Genomic DNA, 19,672 nt, shown 5'->3' on the forward strand with positions numbered 1-19,672 from the left:
GAGGGTTAGAGTCCATGACCGTCACAGCAGGGAGCATGGCAGCAGACAGGCATGGTGCTGGAGCAGTAGCTGAGAGCTATATCCTGATCCACAAGTAGGAGGCAGAGGGCTAACGGGGAATGGTGTGTGTGTGTTGTGTGTTTGTTTTGTTTTGATTTTTCTTTTGAAACCTCAAATCCCACCCTTAGTGATACACCTTTTCCAGTAAGGACACGCTTCCTAATCCTTCCCAAACAGCTCCACCAGCAGGGAACCAGGCATTAAAACATGTAAGCTTATGGGGATCATTCTCATCCAAGCCATCGCAGTGGCTTTGGGGCACTAAGGTGTCATTGAGTGTGCAAGTGAGACTATGGGTGTGGGACCTATGGGGACAGCTGCAGAATCTACTAGCAGCCAGCACAGGGGAAGACCTGTGACTCCCTCAGGTGGGGATGGACTGCCTGGCCACACCAGTCCCAGGGTAGGCATGGTACATTGTGGGGAAGTAAGGACAGTTAGGGAACTGGGGAGGGAATAGAAGCGGGTGCTAGTTTGACCCTGCTTTTCAGGGTGTCTGTAGGAGTATAGTGAGGTGACATCTGAGGATGCTCATAGCTGATGTCTGGGTACAAACATAGGGATTGTCAGGATGGGGTTTTCTGGGCCAGATGTGGGCAGAAATGACTGTGTGTGTTGTGGGGGGGGGCATGCATGTGTGTAGCTCAGATCATAAGGTAATCCTCCTGCCTCAGTTTCCCAAATATTGATGTTACAAGTGTATCATGCCTGACTCATCAGGAATTAGTGAAAGCTCCTGGTGAATTCCCTGAGTGGAAGAAAGTGCTGTTCATCCTATGAGCTCTCCTGGGGGATGAAAGGGGGCCATAATCCCCTTAGTCAGCTTCCAGCTAATCTTTAGGAGTGACCACTCAAGACCAAAATGGAACCTCCCTTGCTCGTGGCACTGTGATTCTGTCACACGGGGGTTTCCACTGTTGAGCCCATGCCTGTGGTCAGCAGTGGACACCGGGCAGCTGGCTGTCCAAGTGCTTTGGCCTTTGCTATCTTGTTATGTAGGAAGCAAATGCTCTTAGCAGCCCACTTACAGACAAGGAAGTAAGATCGGGTCACTGATCTCCAAGTGTATGTGATGACAGGGCACGCCCTGAGCTAGGTGGAGGCAGCCAGCCCCGGTGACAGGCTGAGCAGGACAGCAAGGGACATTCAGTGGAGCCGGAAGGCACAGGACTGGAAGCTGATCTTCCTTGAGCAGCTTACTTCCTGCCTGTCCTATCCACTAGGACACAGAGGTCATGTAAAGGTGCACTATGCTAGCGAGAAGCCTCTGTTGCTACCTCTCGCTGAGTTTGTCTAAGGGACAAGATGGAGACAGAGGTGTGGGTTACTGAGTTAGGTAAAATGAGCTTTCATCTCATTTATAACTGTACATGTGACCCTGGTCATCTGAGCCCCCAAGAATCTGGAGATAGTGGGGTCAGAGTTCCAGAAGAAGCCACCTCAGGACATGCAACCATCGTGATAGTGGAAAAAAAACTTACACTAAGCCTCATGGCGGCAGCAACTGCCCAAATGCATGCTGGGCTGAGCAGTCAGTGAGTGAACAGGTATTATCTGGGGAGTGCTATGCCCAGCCAGAAGGTACACTGAGCTCACGGCCTGTCATCCCTCCCTGCTCTCCCTGTGGAGGAAGGAAGACACAAGCCTCTGGTAGGGGTGAGGCAGGCTCCAGGCTCAGAGTTAGCAGGCTGGAGCTGGAGACTGGGAATAGGGTGGAAAGCCTGATGGGTGGGGCCATAACACTGGGCATGGCGCCTCAGGTGTGGAGGACTGTTTGCCAGTCCCGGCACCTGTGCTAGCTCTGCGAAGATGAGACGTGAGAGCGTGTGGGAACGGGAGAAAGGACGCCATGCTGAGGCCCTGGCCCTCTGGGGTGCGTGCTCAGAGGCCTGGTAGGGAGCTGGTGGGAATAAGGGTGGGGGAGCCAGCCCTTGTCCTTACACTCAAGATTAACCAGCGGGTGGGAGTGGAAAGGAGGTCAAGGAGCAAGGAGAGGAGGGCCAAGGAGAGGCTGTGTTGGTGTCAGTGGGTCTGGAGACCACCAAGGCAGTGCTCCTAGAGACTGGGAGAACCCACTCTTCCTCAAGAGGCAGCTTAAGGTTAGTGACATCTACCCTAGTACCTTCCAGACAGAGAGCCATCAGAGACCAGAAGAGTCAAGGGGATTTGTAGCACATAAAGGCAGAGTTCATGGAGAGGGCTGTGTCCCTTGAAGGCAAGACAAGGAAACTGGGAAAAAGCAAAGAGTTGGTGGCCTGAAGTGTCTACCAAGGCTTTCATCCAGGTAGGTGTAAAGCTGCCTTCTGGCCGGAATGATGAGAACCCTGGGCACAGAAACTGAGCTCCACCTCTGCCAGCCAAAAGATGGAGAAACCGCTAACTTCATTCTGGTCCTGTGGTTAACCAGTTAGCTAAAACCTCGTCTGTGTAGTCCCCAAGCTTGGAACAGTGCTTGAGACAGACTGAGACAGCTGACTGAATTTCTGTGAGTTTACTTTTGTTAGCTTTAGCTCAGAAAGGCCCAGCTAATGGTATTGTTGGCCCTCAGTTTACCCTCTAGCTCCAATTTAGGGTTCCAAGAGGCTCGTGTGTTCTGTTTTTTAAAACAGGTTCTCACCGGGCGTTGGTGGCGCACGCCTTTAATCCCAGCACTCGGGAGGCAGAGGCAGGCGGATCTCTGTGAGTTCGAGACCAGCCTGGACTACCAAGCGAGTTCCAGGACAGCCTCCAAAGCCACGGAGAAACCCTGCCTCGAAAAACCAAAAAAAAAAAAAAAAAAAAAAAAAAACCAAACAAAAAAACCAGGTTCTCTTGTATGCGTGGTAATACAACACCTGACCCATGGAGCACCCATGTCCAGGGCAGGCCTGGCTGCAGTGAGTGCTTGGCAGATGTGTGCAGAACACTGGACTTTGCAGAAATGGGGAGCCTGGGGCCGGGGGCAGGAGCAGGTGGGAGTGGGGGTCAAAGGCCTGGAGGAGGCTCTGGCAGGGAGAGCAGGGGGGGCGGCCAGAGGGTAGTGGCAGTAGGGAAGCCTCTTCTCTCGGGGTAGCTGGTGCAAGTGCAGAGTGTGCTCACGTCTAAGTGTGTAAAGTATGTGATCAGCATGCACACGGGTGGGCTCTACACTACACTGTCTCTCTGGCCTCTTGAGCTCAGGCCCTTTCTCCAGGCCTGCCCAGCTCCAGGGCTCACAATTAGCTTACTCTGTTTAGTCCTGACTTGCTGCCCTCCTGGACCTGGGCTGCATGCCCTCTGTATGCTGATGTGCCAGTCTCCCGGGGACCAAAGGGTCTCAGCCATCACATGTCAGGTACAAGTACAAAGGAAACTCTGCTTGCCCAAGTCTCAGAAGGCAGAAGGGACAAATGATTATCTGTGGTGACTATTAGTGTGTGTGTCCATCCTTCCATCCCTGCTCCCCCCCCCATGTTCTGTTTCTGCTTATCTTGTGTCCAGATCCAGTCTGCTGGCTATGTTCAGTTTCCTACTTCTCTCTGCTCAAGATGCCTCTGGCTGTTCTCTCTCTCTCTCTCTCTCTCTCTCTCTCTCTCTCTCTCTCTCTCTCTCTCTCTCTCTGTCTCTCTCTCCCTCCCCCCCCCTCCATGTTCTGTTTCTGCTTATCTTGTGGCCAGATCCAGTCTGCTGGCTATGTTCAGTCTCCTACTTCTCTCTGTTCAAGATGCCTCTGGCTCTCTCTCTCTCTCTCTCTCTCTCTCTCTCTCTCTCTCTCTCTCTCTCTCTCTCACACACACACATTTACAATAAAACCTTTCCTTAACCACCATCCCATGGATGGTCGGTCATGTCATCAGTTTATATGGCCAGCATGACTGTTATTTCTATCTGGTTGATACCATGGTCACCTGAGGCATAACCAGCTGGCCCCTGATCTAGGCACCCCAGGCTGCATGGAGAGTTGGGGCCAGGCTGGTTCTCTATGCCATCTCTCCCTTAGGCTGAGGACCCTTTCATATAGTGAGTGGTCTAGGAGAGGGGCATAAGAACGAGCCTGGGGCACACAGGTAGCTCACACACTGTTGCATACTATCTTCTGTGTTCTGTCTGGAACACAAATCAGACCCATGTGAACCCGAACTTCTATGAAGCCCTGTGAACTCTCTCTGATCTGCAGGCTTCCTGAAGGGACTCAGCACAGGCACGCTCAGGGTAGGAGTTGGGCCAGAAAGTCACAGAGATGGAATCCTGGCTCAGAGGCTGCTTGCAGCTAGAGCTCCTGTGCGCTATGGGTGAAGTCAGGGTTCAGCCTGTGACCAGGATGCAGGGTAAAGACTGACCAGGTTCAGGGCTCAGTGTGTGACCCAAAGCGGTGTTCAGTCTATAACCAGAGGGCAAGCTGAGAGTACAGTGAGGCTCAGCTCTTAGATCACGAGGACATGACTGCTCCTAGGTATGTCTGAGGAGAGGTTTTTGCTGTTTGCTTTTCTGCTTTGTTTTTGAGACAGGGTTTCTTTGCGTAACCCTGGCTGTCATAGAACTCGCTCTGTAGACCAGGTTGGCCTGGAACTCACGGCGATACACGTGCCTCTGCTTTCTGAGTGCTGGGATTAGAGGTGTGTGCCACCACCGCTCGGCTGAGGTTCTTTTTAATTGTAGATAGAGGGAGAGAACAGCCAGAGGCGTCTGGAAGAGTCCAGACTGACCGCGGCCAGCAGAATAGACCAAAGCCATTAGAAGAGGGGACAAAGGAAGGCGACCAAGAGAGTCCTGAGCCAAGAGAGCTCCTGACTGAAATGCCTGAGTTACACAGGAGTCAAACTGGGAAAGGGAAGCTGAGCCCAGTCCCTGGGGTGGTTTAGGGTGAGAAGAGTGGGAGGAGCCACAGGTACTGAGTGAGACTTGTTCCAAGTTTCTTTGGAACCTGATAGTCAGGGGTCCAGGGTGTTACTAAGACAAGATCTAGGCATGTGAATAGGATTAGGGTTAAGGGTGTGACCAGCATAGGACTCAACGTGTGACCAGAATCAAGGCTTAGTGTGACAAGGATCAGTACTTAGCGAGATCAGGATACAGGCTCAGTGTGCGACAAGGATCAAGACTCGAGTCACAGGTATGCACGCATATGCCAGGTTCCTGTGGTCATTTCTGGGCCAGGAGACCGGAGCTTGCGAACAGGGGGAGATGGCCCTTGGTCATGATGTAAGCTTGATGCTGGGAGTTTGGGGTCAGATCTGAGGGACATCCAGAAGTCCACAGAGGGCTTGAATTCTGACCCCATTGGCATCCCCAAAGCCCGGGATTCCCCAACCTGTATCTCTTCTCAGGGATCTTGTGAGGTCGGCATGAATGGTGCTCTCTTGGGGGCACACCCTGACCTCATGACCCTGTCTGCCTTCCTTCCTTCCTCCCACCACCCATGCTGCTGACTGCCACAGTGGGTCAGCAAGCCTTCCCAGAGTCCCTCTGCAGGGCTGGACCGCGTGTGTGTAAGAGAAGAACGAGGAGACACACAAGGCGCATTCGCTCGCTCGCTTGATGGAGTTCCCCCAGCCTTGGGAACGATGAGTATGAGTGAGTGTGATGGCCACAGCAGTGCAGGGTTCTGGGGGAGCCCCGCCCGCCTCAGAGGCGGCTTCAGACAAGGTGGCAACCTGCTGTGATGAGAAACACACTGTAAGAAAGCCACACTGTTGTTCTTTTGTTTACGTTAGAAGACAAACCAGGAGATGGTTAACCAGTTAACCATGGAGTTTATTCCCGAGGAGGGGGAAGGAGAGAGGGAGAGGGAGAGGAAGCAAGAGAAAAGATAAGAGAAACAGTAAGAGGAGAGGGCAAGAGGAAGGGGGTAAGAGACCGTAAGTGGGTGGGGGTCTATTTTTTAAAGGGGTCCTTTGCACCTGCGCGCAGACTAACACTCATGGACCCCTGGGCTGACCAGAGTACTGCCTGAGTGCATTCTGCCAGGTGACAGGGACAGGCCAGCATAATGCCTGAATCCTAACGCATGCTGGAGTGGGGTAGCAGGCACAAAGGCCCTGGGCAAAAGAGGGACAGGCCTTGTATAACTTGAGAGTGAGACTTAGGAACTAAGCAACAGGCAGGCGGTGGCCTGCCCTCTTAGGCTGAATCTAGAGAAGACACCTAGCTCACTGTAAGGCACACTGCAGAGGGATCGTCATGCCATGGGCAAAAGCCACATTTTGAGCCGGGCGTTGGTGGCGCACGCCTTTAATCCCAGCGCTTGGGAGGCAGAGGCAGGTGGATCTCTGTGAGTTCACGGCCAGCCTGGTCTACAGAGAGAGGGTTCCAGGACATGCTCCAAAGCCACAGAGAAACCTTGTCTCCAAGGGAAAAAAATGTCACATTTTATATCTAGCTTAGCAACTTTGGCTGCTGGGAAATTCAAACTGGACACATTCATGTTCCCAGCTGTGGCCTTCCCAGGACCTCCTAATGACATTACTGCGGGGTGGAGGGGGAGGTTGGAGGTCATCAGTGACATCCAAGGAATCGTTCTATTTTTTTTTTTTTAAGGAGGCTGTTGCTTATGCTCAGACTAGTTACCAGCAGACGAAGCATCCCACCTGCTCCTCGGCTTGGCCAAGCTGTTTACATTCTCACGTGCAGGGCCCCCAGCCCTTCCCAGCAGGCTTGCCTGGGCAGGGCAGAGAGAGCAGAAATTAGAGATAAAGAGCACCCTCAAAGCCACAAACAATGGCCAGGTGTGTAATTAACATTTCAACGCTGATAGTATCGCCTGCCTCCCTGTGGACTCTCCCTCTCCTAGTTAGTCTGCCTTAGTCATACCACATTGAGAGGAGGCATCTGTGCCTTCTCTAGTCTGTCTCACCTCTTTTTCTGACCAATGTGAAGGAACTTTTTTTGTTTTGTTATTTTTTTCTTTTCTTTTCTTTATTTTTTTTTTATTTTTTTGGTTTTTCGAGACAGGGTTTCTCTGTATTGTTTTGGAGGCTGTCCTGGAACTCACTCTGTAGACCAGGCTGGCCTCGAACTCACAGAGATCCGCCTGCCTCTGCCTCCCGAGTGCTGGGATTAAAGGCATACGCCACCAACGCCCGGCGTTATTTTTTTTTTTTCAAGAAAAGGTTTCTCTGTGTAGCTTTGTAGGCTAGGCTGGCCTCGAACTCACAGAGATTTGCCTGCCTTTGCCTCCTGAGCGCTGGGATTAAAGGCGTGTGCCACCACTTCCCAGCCTTATTTAAGAGCGTTTAATTCAAAAGAAATTCAAAATGTTTGCTGAACTGGGTACAATGGCTCCCATCTATAATAGTCTTGAATATTACTGAGCGTTTGAAGTCAGCCTAAACACAAGGGCAACCTGGACTACAGAGTGAATGAGTTCCTGGTTCCGCCCCAGGTTACAGAAAATGAAAAAGAAAGAAAGGAAGGAAGGAAGGAAGGAAGGAAGGAAGGGGTGAGGGTAGGGGTGGGGGAGTGCAAGGGGGGAACAAGAGAGGAGTCCCCAAACAAGAGGGTCAGCCTAGGCCAAGACACTGGCCAAGATGCCGAAAGGTAAACGGCTGGCACAGCCCAAATGCCTGGGTTATATAGGGAAGAGCAGCCCAGCCCCTGGGCTGGAGAAATTTAGGATTGGGGGACGGGTATACCAGCCAGGATACCCTGTAACAGCACTGAGGGGTGCTGGGAGAACCTGGCACCAGTGCCAGCCTTGATATGTTAGCAGACGCCACAGTCGTTTGTCTCAGGTTTGAGACCTAACCAACCAAACAAATCCTTTCACCTTTTATTCTGCAAAATGTCTCAGGGACACTCGAGCTGAGTGAGGGAGCCGGCAGTGGTGGATGGCGTCCAGACTGGGAAGGTCACGATCCATCCATCCATCTGTCCCTGCCTCACCCTGGAGTCCTGTGCAGAGGCCAGGAGTCGCCATTCCTTGGTTTTATGGAGGACACCGATGACAGCTGAGGTTACGGGGAAGTGTGGGTGCTGCAGACTGGCTGCCTCTGTCCAACCCATACATGGAGGGTGAAGCCCAGCTCGGAGCCCTCTGGGTCCTTGCTGTGGATACCCAGGACCTTCCACCCACAAGACCCGTGAGGAGGGAGAGGAAGGGCCCAAGGGGCCCTGGGCTGGGAGGAGTTTTGCTCTAACACTCTCCTTTTCGGGCTTTCCCTGCCTCAAACGGTCCGTTTGGCCATGCATGATGGCTCAGTGGGTAGTTGCTTTCTCCAAGTTCTGTGACCCGAGTTTAGTCTGCAGGAACCACACGGCAGAAAGAACGAACTGACTTTTGTAAGTTGTCCCCTGGCTTCCATTTGTCTGTCCTGGCACATATGCAACCCCACATGTGCGTGCCATAGACAAACATACAGAATAAATAAACAATGTTACTTAAAAAAGAAATTACGTGTTTGGAGCTGGTGGCACAGGGTAGGGAAACGCTGTAAAGGCTTTACTCTCCTTAGGGTGCTCCAGATAAAGAATCTTCTGGTTCTTGGAGTCCCTTAGGCCCAGAAGTCTACACTGAATCCTCCCCATAAGCTCTCTGAGAGTGGGGTAGGCAGAGGGCAGCGGCTGGACCTGTCTGCCAGGAAGCACCCTCCAGGGATCATCTACATTCCAGCTCTTTTAGCACCAGAACCTTTCCTCTCTCTCAGCCTCAGTTTCCCCCCCTACAGCAACCAAGCCAGGCATCTCTGTGTCCTTGTAAAGTTCAAACAAGATCACAGATTGCACAGTCCCGGAGACCCCAACTCTATAGAAAGAGTACCAACATAGGAACCCCCAGGCTTGGCACAGATGACTGGGGCTGGGAAGAGCACTAAGGACTTGTGACCCTGTCCTGGCTGGGTTGGGTACAGGCCTGTTTTTCTGGTGCCCAGGGCTGGCAGCCATTGACAGAAGCTCATGTTCTCAAGTGAGTCACCAGGGACGAGAACATTAATTTGCTTGAGTGGCTGGCTCTGCTAAGGGGTCAGAGGAAAGAGGAGCTTTGATAAGGCTGGGTCAAAGGTGGGGACAGAGTTGGTACCCAGGGACCCACCTTCAAGAGTTGGCAACTGAGGGTTTGACGGGTGCCAGGCCTGTACCTAGCGCTGGGCTCCAGAGAAGTTTTGTTTCATGAACCGCCCTCAGGGAGCGCCAGTCTGGTGAGGGAGGAGAGTGAAGAAGTGCCATCATGGGCCGGGCCCTGTGGACCCTTGGGTAGAGCATGACTGGCAGAGGGGAATCAGTGAGGGACCAAGGCAAAGGGGTCCTGAGGAGCAGCAGGTAAGAGTTAACTGAGAGGAGAGGCCCAGGAGTCTCCAAGGGGGCTTGACTGGCCCTCTGTGACCTGGTGGGGAAGCATACTGCGCAGAGAAGTAGGGTCTGTGTGTGGAAGCCGTAGGAGACCCCCAGGAGTTGACCGCATGTGTCTGGGTCAGCGACTGCCGGGTGGGATTTGCCCTGCTCAGAGTGGGAATGGGTGAGAGAAGGCGGCCACCAGGTGGCCCTAGAAGCCTGTGTCTTCCTTGCTTGCCCGCGGCTGCTACGGAACGAGCAGCTGTTCTCCACGTTATGACTTTGGGCCATTCTCCTGCTAGCTCTGCACAAGGTGAGGTGAAGGAAGGTGTGCCCAAGACAGGCTTGGGAGCTCCTAGGTGCGTTGTTGAGCAGCCGTCCTTCCTTGCTAGGGGCGCCCAGGCTGGTGGGCAGGATCAGGTGCCAATGCCCTCTAACTGCCTGGAAGATGGGGGAGTCAACTCACTTCCCAGGCTTCTAGGAGGAAGCAGCCCTACCTGTATCTTGACCTTGGTTGTGACCTCTGGAGTGGTAAGAGGATCACTGAATTTGTCACTCTTGGTGACAATAGAGGAAAATACACAGGTGTTTCTGGGGCCAGTGACCAGCTGACACCCAGGCTCTTACTGTCCAGCAGCTGTGAACCGGCTGGAGAGAGCCAAGCCAATTCTAGAGCAGGGAACCTAAATCTAGAACAGGGGACAGTTAAGAGGACAAGGCTGGTCCTGTCTCTAGGCAGAGTCCACTGGCTGGGCTGGCACAGGACACTTTGTGGCACCCAGACTCACACATATAGTTGTAGAGGGTGGGATCGTAGAATTGTCACACATGCGCTGGGTGGGGGTGGGGGGTGGTTGGTGAAATTGGTTCATGTCTAACATGACTTTAGGTGTCCTTGGCGGAGTCAGGGTGGGTAGTCTGTGGGTCACTTCCTTCCCTCCCCTCCCCTCCTCCCCTCCCTCCCTTCTTGTTTGCTTGTTCCAGAGGGACTCATGTGGCTCAGGTTAGCCTCAAACTCACTATGGAGCCTATGATGACCTTGAACTTCCAACCCTCCTGTCTTTACCCCCCTAGATGCTGGCATTACAGGCGTGCGCTAAAGTTAAACCCAGGGCTTTGAGCATGTTGGCTAAACACTCCACCAAGTGAACGCTATCCCCAGCCTCTGGGTCTTTGTTTCGTTGACGCAGGTATCTTGCTAGATGCCTCAGGATAGCCTGGAACTCATTCTGTCTGTCACCTAGGCTGGGCTCAAATTTAGCAGCAATCTTCTGTTTCAGCCTCCTGAGTTCTGGCACTATAGGCGTGTGCCACCATTTTCAGAGCACTCTCCCCGTGAGGATACAGGTCCTCCACACTTCACTTGGCTCTTACTGGGTTACTGAGCTGGGCCTGGAGCACCCACTACAAACACAAGCAGCATCTGTGGTCTGCCCTCACGCCTTGTCAGGGAGTTGCTCCCACTGGCAAACAGATAAGCCTACTTTGTAATAGTTTTCCTTTCATAGCACGGAGTTGACCTTTTTGTGACATTCAGTGGATGGACGCGGTTGTGCAAGCATCCGTCATCATTATGCAGTTGAGAACATCTTCCATGAGAAAGGCCAGGACCCCTGAGACTTATATCTGTACACCACTTGTGTGCCTGGTGTTCTCACAGGCAGAGGAAGGCATTGGGTCCCTTGGAGTTACAGATGGATGTGGGCCACCAGATAGGTGCTGGGGATCAGAACCTAGGTCCTCTGGGAAAAGCCAGTGCTCTTAGCTGCTGAGCCATGTCTCAAATCTCATGCACATTGTAACCTAAGTCAGAGTGCTCCCCTTCTGTGGCCAAGTGACAGCATTGTAGAGTGACTATCGGATCACCCTTTGATGATAATTGGGTTGTGTCTGCCTTCTGACTGTGGCAGTGGTCAGGGATGGGCATGGATCAGGATGGCTCTTTACAGAGGCCCTGGGCTTGGGGCTAGGGTCACGGCTGCATCCGCACACCCCTTGCCTTCCAGGCCTCCATTCCTTTAGCCTACCCAAGAATACCAGCCTCCTGAGATTGGCCTGGGCTGGAAGGAGGCGGGCCTCCTGGAGGAGGTGGTTGCTGTACCCTGGGATTTCCAAGAGCTGGTGTCTGGAAATAGATGTTGAAGGAGACACTGTAGGTTGGATAACAGGTGACTGGGCTGGAAGGGGGGACATGGCTCAGGCTGGAGTATGGCTGGGTGATGGGAATGGACCAGTCAGGGCTGCTGTCCCCCTAGGCATCTTTGCACATTCCTGTATCCAAGGAGACTGGGAGGGAGGGGCTCACAGTGTTAGATGGAATGTGCGTAGGTTTTTTAGTGCTGGCTGTTCCTTCCTGAAGAGTCTCCCTCCCCAGACAGGCTTCAGCCTCTGTCTACTCCCTGGTACCCCACCCTGATTGGGGCAGCAACACCTATGGCTCAGGCCAGCCTCGCTGTGAAGTAGGCTACCTCTGAGCTGTCTTTGGCTGTTCTTGGTCCTCTTGGTCTTTGGTACTGCGCCTGATCACCCTGGGCATGATCTTTTCCCTCCCCAAGGCCTGCAGCTCCAGGGACTACTTTCCCTCCCTGCCAGCAATACCGTGTCTCCCCACACAGAAGCAGAGCCTACTGTGCTTGTCAGCAAGGGCTAGTCCTCCTAACCAGTGGCCCGGGGTGGAAGAGAGGTGGTGGTGGTGGGGCTTTGCAGACTAGTGAGGGAAGTTGCCCTGGGTGTTTGGGCTTCTCAGTCAGAGGCAGGGAGCTGATTGGAAGGAAGGCAGGGCCTCACTGACTACCCAGGTTACAGGAAAGATAACAGTTTACGGAAAAGCCAGTCTTCCCCTCCCCAGTTTTCTTCCACAATTTGGGCCAATACTCTGGACAGGAAAGTAAGTGGGGTAGGTTGCTGGGCAACCAGGAGGGGCCTCTGCCAGGAACACAATAGGCAGCTTTTCAGCAGCTGGTAATGGAGGAACACAGAGCTGTGCCGGGGAAGGTGTCCGACCTCCTTCCCAGGCCTTGGCCTTGGTCCCAACTCACCTGTAAAAGGAGGCTTTCAAGGCATGCTTGACTACCGAGTTCTAGGCCAGCCTGGTGTATATAGGGATTCTAGACCACCCAGGTATATATAGGGAGTTTCTAGACCAGCCTGAGGTATATAGGAGTTCTAGACTAGCCTGGTGTATATAGGGAGTTCTAGACCAGCCTGATTTATATAGGGAGTTTCTAGACCACCCAGGTATATATAGGAGTTCTAGACCAGCCTGGTGTATATAGGGAGTTTCTAGACCAGCCTGGTGTATATAGGAGTTCTAGACTAGCCTGGTGTATATAGGGAGTTCTAGACCAGCCTGATTTATATAGGGAGTTCTAGACCAGCCTGATTTATATAGGGAGTTTCTAGACCAGCCTGATTTATATAAGGAGTTTCTAGACCAGCCTGGTGTATATAGGGAGTTTCTAGACCACCCAGGTATATATAGGAGTTCTAGACCAGCCTGGTGTATATAGGGAGTTTCTAGAGCAGCCTGATTTATATAGGGAGTTTCTAGACCACCCAGGTATATATAGGAGTTCTAGACAAGCCTGATTTATATAGGGAGTTCTATGCCAGCCTGTATAAAGTGAGGCTCTGTTCAAAAAAATAAATAAGTAAATAACTCTGGGCTGGAGCCAAGTTGCTCTTTCAGAAGGTCTAGGCCCAATTCTCAGGACCTACATGACAGCTGTCTCTAACTACAGTTCCAGGTGATCTAATGTTCTCTTCTGGCTTCTGTGAATACTAGAAACACACATGACACACAAAGACATTCATATAAGCACAACACCCATACACATAAAATAAATCCAACTCAGTAAGTAATCAAGCAAGCAAGTAACTAGCTAGGCTTGGACTACTTGGTCTGCCCCAGGTTCTCAATCTGGGTTCCCAGAGGAGCCTTGGTCTCCTAGGGTGGCTGTTCAGTCCCCCCCTCATCTGTCCCTCATGACGGAGTTCCTGTTCAATTTACCTCCCCCTCCTACCATAGCCTGGGAGTGGGCAGGGTGGCCGTGGCAGTCCAGCTCTGTCCTCTGTGGGAAAGGACAGACTCTGGACCCACAAATAGTCAAGTGTGGACGAAAATAGCCCCGGCTTTCACAACACACACGGAAAGTTAAATAGGAAGTCTGAGAACAGGCCCAGTCAGGAGCTTCACTGGGAGATGGGCTTTTCTGTTCTCATTTATAGACAGCACCTGAGGCCCAGGGGTGGGGGTAACCTGCCTGAGGTGATTCTACCAGCTGGTCGCCTGTGAATCCACCTCATCCCATAGCTTCCAGTTCCACCTTGACCTCCAGAGAGCTTGTGGCCAGAGATGTCTTCATTAATTTCCCCCATAGGAAAACTCCTGCACATCCTGCAAAACCCAACTTAGCCAGGTACAGAAATCCCAGCACTTGGGAGGCCTGAGGCAGGAGGACTATCAAGAGTGAGTTTGAGGGGAGTGTGGTCTACAGCATGTAACCCTATATTAAAAAAAAATAGAATAAAGAAAGAAGGAAGGAAAAGAAAACCCCAGCAAAGTCTGCTTGAACGTCATGTCTCTGGAGAGTCTTCCTGAGCTTTCTGGACCAAAGATGAGTCAGCCCAGGTTCTGTCGGGATCCTACACGCTGGACTGGGGCTGAGGGCTCCTGGAGGACAGGGAGTCTGCCTCGTTCATTGCTGCACCCCCAGTGATAGCCCGTGCTCACAAGTGTCTGCGGAATGATGGAGCGGCAGGCTGTGTACAGCAAACCCTGCCTTGCCCCTCCCAGAGGTTTAGCATAGTAATCTGAGGAGAGAGGGTCATTGTGACCATTTTAGCAGTTAGGAAACAGTGGCTCCGAAAGGCAAAACCACATGCCGAAAGGTCACCTCAGCCGAGGGCTGGACCTTGCCTCCTTCCCAGCCCTACAGCTATGTGGGCTTCTTGGGGGGCCATCTTCAAGCCAGAGCTGGAATTAGGTGAGACCGGGAGCTCCCCTCCTCCGTCTCACTCCACAGAGTTCACTGCGATGTCCTCATGTACCACCCCCACACCCTGCCTACAAGGGTCCTCCGAGGAGAGAGGCACAGCCTGGGGATGGAGAGGAGAGCCAATCCGCAGGGATCCTGGCAGCTGCCGGCTATGGCTGCCAGTAGGGAGCAGGAGCCGGGAGGGCTCAGCTAAACCCAGAGTCGACCTGCATGGCTGGGAATGAACTGTAGCCACACTCCTTCTCTCAGACCATCCCCACCTCTCATACCCTTTAAAGGTAACTGGAAAGCACAAAGACCCAAATTCCCACACAAGGGACTTGGGTGGGCGTGGCCAGAAGCCACAGTCACAGGTAGAAGGAGGTGTGTGGAAGTCTCTGGAGCAGAAGAAAAGAGTTCTGATTCATTTGTGAAGAGTCAAAGCTTGGAGGGGCCACCTCTCTCTTCATTGCTACAGCAAATGGCCCCTGACCGAGGGGCAGGTGGTGGGCATGCTCTGTGACAGATTGTGAGGAGTAGAAAAAAGGGTCTTCCCTGGCAGCTCTTGCTGTGTGTGGCTGGGCCCCAGACGGTCCTGGAACCCAAAAGCGCTATGGAAGGCCGGAAACCCTGATGGAGCCAGCTGATTACGGTGCTCTGCCATTGCATGCTACTCTCCAAAACCAAGCGGGCTACCACAGCGTCACAGCCATGGCTGTTGGGACTGGGCCTAAGGCCTGTATCCGCCCCACTTGACGGCAGAGGCCTGGGACTGCTGCTTCCTCCTTGGGGTCTTTCCATCAGTCTGCCTGCTGTTTCTTACTTGCCTGGCTCAGGGCAGTTGCCTACACTCTGCGGTTGCATGTGTGAGGTGCTGTTTGTTGGTACACCCCCATCATCCTCAGACCTGTTTCTCCTGCACACACGGTGGGCTCAGCTGCCAGCCAGGTCCTATGACTCAGCAAAGGCCCCTCTGTGGGCTCTCAAATAGCAGACAAGGTGAATGTTGTTGATGTATCTATTTGTCTGTTTATTTATTTGTCTCTCTATGTAGTCCAGGATAGCCTGGAGCTTTAACTCTTTTTGCTTCCAGACTCCTAGATGATGGTGTGGCTTATAAATAAAGTTTTGTTTTGGGCCTAAGGTTCATTTATTTTTGACTTTCTGACGTGTTTGCTTGCATGTACATATATGCATCACCTGTGTGCCCGGTGTCCGCAGAGGTCAAAAGAGGGTGATGGATCCCCAGGAACTGGAGTTACAAATGATGTGAGCTGCCATGTGGGTGCTGGGTACGGCACCCAAGTCCTCTGCAAGAGTAGCCAGTGCTCTTAACCATTGAGCCGTCTCTTCAGCTCTGAATAAAACTCTTAGCCTGGCCGACCATGGATGATCTTGGGGTGCTCTTTGCTTCCACAAACCACCTGCAATGGCAGTTTGGCATCTGGAAGGACGGTGGTAACTCTGCCCACAGAGCCCACCAGCCTATGGCTGTCAAGGCAGGAGGCCTGGACCCAAGGGAGGGAAGAGAGTTGCTTCCTGTCCAGCTCCACCCCGACTTCTTGGGTGACTCCAAGCCAAGTTAGTCCCTTCTTTCTCTCCTCATTGTCATATAGAAAAGATAATACTTGTTCAGCAGTGGCTGGGAGAGGGTGGCTCTGCTGTGTTCTAGCTTTATGCTGGGCAGAGAAGGACTCTGCTCCAGAAGGACACAACATGAATACTGTGTCTACTGTGTACACTGTACAGCATGCATACTGTGTACACTTTACATCATGCATACTGTGTATACTGTACATCATGCATACTGTGTCTACTGTACATCATGCATACTGTGTCTGCTGTACAGCATGCATACTGTGTTTACTGTACACCATGCATACTGTGTATACTGTGGAGTTGGCCCTTCAGGCTCTGAGGCCAGAGTCAGCTGATCTCTTTGGTTCCTGACTGGCTCCAGGATTTAAGTGCCTACAGGCAATTGGTTTCTTTTCTTTTTTATTTATTTAATTAATTAATTAATTTGGGTTTTTGAGACAAGGTTTCTTTGTGTAGCTTTGGAGCCTATCCTGGCACTCGCTCTGTAGACCAGGCTGGCCTCGAACCTCCCTAGTACTGGGATTAAAGGCATGCATCACCAACGCCTGGCAGGCAACTGGTTTCTTGCCTGACACTGTTCACAGTTTACAGGCAGGGATGCCTCTGAGCCTGGAGCGTGGTTTACCTGTGAACTGCAGCAGAAGAAGGTCAAGGTTGCAGGCCTGGGCAGCCGCAGAGCCTGACCATGGATGGCTTCCCTGATGGTAGGACAGGCCTGCTCCCCTCCCTGCCCAGCAATGCACATCTACATGCAGTCAGCAGGCCGGCGTGGGCACTGGATGAGAGAAACTCAGGTCAGGACAGAGGTCAAGCTCATTGTCATCGGGTCAGAGAGCCTCTACCCTGCTCATCCTCACTTTACATCCCAGGATAGCCCCCAGCCCTTCATCAAAAGCCGAAACCTCCCCTCTGCCTCCTTGTCTCTATGCTTGCTGTGCTGGTTCCCTTTAGATGTTCCGCCAAGACTGTCTTGGTGGCTGCCTCCTGCTAGAAGTCCTCTTGGATCCACATTTGGAATAGCCTTCTACCTGGGCTGAGCTCAGACATGAATGCCCATATGCCCGTCATGAGCACAGACGAGGACATGGCATGGGAGTGCAGGACTCAGGCTGTGTGGTTGAGGAAGTGGTGAGGGTGTGTGACCACTGTGCTGCCCTCAGTGGGGCTCTTCAAGAGGAAGGCGTGCAATGAGGGTGGCCTCCTTCAACTCCAGAAAATGGTGATGCGTCTGCCCTTGGCCTGAACTTGCTCCCGACAGGGGAGGTTCTAGCCTGCGGCAGGCTGAGTGCAAGGCCTCTGTCTCCTTGACTTGGTGCTCCTGGTCACTCAGGTGGTGGGAAGCCATGGCTTTTCCAAATGGCTGGACTTCTGACATCTTGTTCCCAGACAGCAAGCGCCACCTGGTGGCTCCTGGCCCCATACACCCTGGTGTAAATGACATCACAAGGCCTTACTCAAGATCTGTTTCAAGTCAGGATGAAAAAGAGCAATCTCGCACATAGCCTGAGACCCAGGAAGTGCTCTTTTTGGTTCATTTTGTTCTGTTTTGTTTATTTTTAGAGATAGGGTTACTCAGAGATCGGCCAGCCTTTGCCTCCGGAGCGCTGGGATTAAAGGTGTGCGCCACCACCGCCACCAGGCTGGAAGTGCTCTTTTTTCCTCTGGTCACTTCTGATGTGTGGGATGAGAGTCACCTGAGGATTCTATCACTGTGGCCACAGTGCGTGCGTGTGCGCGTGTGTGTGTGTGTGTGCATGCGTGTGTGTGTGCTTGTGCGTGCGTGCGTGTGCGTGCGCGTGCGTGCCTCCATACCTGGCTCCTGCTCTGAGGCCATGCGTCCGTTGCTGGCATGCAGGGGCTTGCCCTCACCAGGTCTGCATTTTCTGTGGTTCCAGTGTGTGTGGGTCCAGGCTGGGATGAGGTCTGTGCAGGGAGACACTGGAGGACACTGCTTCATCGCCTTGTTTTTCTAGCCTCCCTTTTCTTCTCTGAGAATTGGGAGCCCAGCCCAAAGGATGTGTGGACGGCAGCTACAATCAGCCAGGTGGTGTCTCCTTCCCTTGTATTTGCACCACTGCCCCTGGGATCCCCATAGGCTCAGAACCTCAGACTGAGGTTCAGGGAGCTATGGCAGGCAGAACCCTCCCACACCAGAAGGTGGCCTTGTGCTTGGGCACATGGGTGTGGGGGGCCTGGAATTCATGCTAGCAATTCTCGCTGGCCATCAGCTTGAACTGGACTAGCCCCGCCTCAGGCTTACAGGAAGCCAGGGCAGGCACCCGAGGTGACATTTCCTGCTATTAATGGAGGTTAATCTAAACAGTCCCTAATATTTACCTCTGAACGCCTCCAGCTGCTCATCGGTGCCAGACAGGAAGAACAAGCAGTGTACAGCCAGCGTCTGTCCCTGCATCCCTGTCTCCTGTGAGCCTCCCTGGGCCGAGGCCAGACAGGCTGCTTGAGAGACAAAAGCTGGGTACCGAGGAGAACTTTCCCAAGCTAACCTCTGCAGACACTGTCCCCATCAATGAAGTAAGACTAGGATCTCCCTCCTCAGGCCAGAGAGAGAATGGCTTCTAGGCACTTAGTAGGCCCACAGATGGGCCAATGCTCCCCCTGCCTCCAGGTCACACCCTGAGGATCTGGTGAGACACTTGGGCGTCTAGCTGCTTGCCTACCTCTTTGTTCCTTCCTTAGGTGTGTCACAGGACAGTGAGAGGAGAGGGAGGGGCCACACAGGTCTCTTTAAGCTGGGTGACCCCACCAGCCCCCACCTGCCAGCTGGGAGCCGAGCTGGGCACAAGGAAAATAAACAGTGTTAATTCAGGGCGAGGACTTCAAGTGAAGGATGCTGTTTACATCGGATATAAATACACATTTCACGTCACTTGGGAGTTTTGAAAATCTGGGGAGGGAAGACACACTGGACACAGAAACCTCATAGCCTAGGCACCGCAGGCCTGAGCAGAGGCCCTTGGACAAACCCTTAGCTGCCGTGTCTCTGAAGTGGGGTGATAGTCTGTCCCCCAGGACCAGGTAGACCTGTCAGTTTCCTGGCCCTGCCCCTGGACCTCAGGAGGGCAAGACACCCTTGAGAATCCACTTCCCAGCTCCAAGGGGAGGAAGGGGAGTGGGGTGTGAGGAGACTGGGGTTCCAAAGCTGTGAGAGAGTTGTCAGAGTTCTCAGTGGTGGAAGGATGGTCCCAAGTCTGGCTCTTGACCACTCAGAAGGCTTGAATGGTGACAAGATCCTGCCTAGGCCTTCAAAATCCTTCGCCAAAGGCCCTGATAGCCCGAGAAGCATCCAGGGCCCTGAGGAACCCAGGTTGATGGTGTTATTTTAGACTTGGGCATGGCTCTGTTCGTCCGCTTTTGAGACTCCTTTCTTTCAGAAAGGACTGTCCCAGAACAGTTGCACCCTCTTTACCACCAAGCCTACTTATTCACTCTCTGGTGTGAATCAGAATGGCAACAAGAGGGAGCCAGGATGGGGGAGCTTTGCTAGGGTGAGAAGGGACAAAGGTCACGGATAGGCTGGAATGGCATGGACCAGTCGGTTTGGGGTGAGAGACTGGGGCCTATGCTAGACAAGGTTAGAGTGATGTTCATGTGAAGCTAACGGGCCAGCTACAGTTCTCTGTCCATCACTGACTTCCAGAGAGGCAGGCTTGGGCTTGTCTTTAAGTAGGTCATTGCCCTGCCTCAGCCCTCCTTTCCAATGCCAGCAACCCCTGCCTCTGTGAATCTCATAACACAGAAGGGAATCAGGGTTACAGAGACAGACTTGGGGTGCTGGGGTGGCAGTGGATGTG

The sequence above is a fragment of the Mesocricetus auratus genome, unplaced genomic scaffold, assembly GCF_017639785.1.
Source record: "Mesocricetus auratus isolate SY011 unplaced genomic scaffold, BCM_Maur_2.0 Super-Scaffold_100055, whole genome shotgun sequence".
In the NCBI taxonomy this organism is placed as follows: domain Eukaryota; kingdom Metazoa; phylum Chordata; class Mammalia; order Rodentia; family Cricetidae; genus Mesocricetus; species Mesocricetus auratus.